The sequence below is a fragment of the Sinocyclocheilus anshuiensis genome, unplaced genomic scaffold (genome assembly GCF_001515605.1).
Source record: "Sinocyclocheilus anshuiensis isolate Anshui unplaced genomic scaffold, SAMN03320099.WGS_v1.1 scaffold987, whole genome shotgun sequence".
Taxonomy (NCBI): Eukaryota; Metazoa; Chordata; class Actinopteri; order Cypriniformes; family Cyprinidae; genus Sinocyclocheilus; species Sinocyclocheilus anshuiensis.
The window spans coordinates 383379-384005 of record NW_015542416.1 but is presented as its reverse complement, the minus strand read 5'-3'; the positions used below and the strand labels follow the sequence as shown (position 1 = coordinate 384005).

At 31.3% G+C, this 627-nt stretch overlaps 1 protein-coding gene across 1 annotated transcript in view; it reads right to left on the bottom strand.

The window, feature by feature from the left end:
• The window catches only part of LOC107693459 (reversion-inducing cysteine-rich protein with Kazal motifs-like), a 58797-nt gene that overhangs the window by 27816 nt on the left and 30354 nt on the right, over positions 1 to 627 (bottom strand). The window lies entirely within an intron of this gene.

Genomic DNA, 627 nt, shown 5'->3' with positions numbered 1-627 from the left:
GAATCAAGTATTCCACAGAGCCGTGTAAACACACACACACACACACACACACACACAGATATACACACACACACACACACACACACACACACACACAGAGAGGAAAAGGCTGGTGACACACAGACGTTAACATAAACAATACCTGACAAACTCTAACTGAACAGACAGAACTTGAGTACACAGACCAAACGAGGATCATTAACTAGACACACCTGAACTTAAAGATGAACTCAAATCAGAAACCATGATAACTAACTAAACCGTGAAAACAGTCCAAACCGTGACATGGTGTGACAATTATTATTTAGGCATTACTGTTATAATAAAATAGGGCTGCCAATTTAATCTGTTAATTTAGTATGATTATAAGAAAAATAATTACAAAAAATAACCTTATTAATCATGACCCTTAACTTATACACAAATTCCATAAAAAGGAATTTTCCCATTTCACCACCTTTGTTGTTGTTGTTGTAATATTTAATACTTTACTCATCTGCAACGTTTTTTTTTTGTTTTAAACAAATATTGCTATCATTTATATAAGCTTAATATTATAAATAAACAGGAATTTGAATTATTTAATACATTAATTATTTAATCATTATATCAAGTCATTCATTTGGT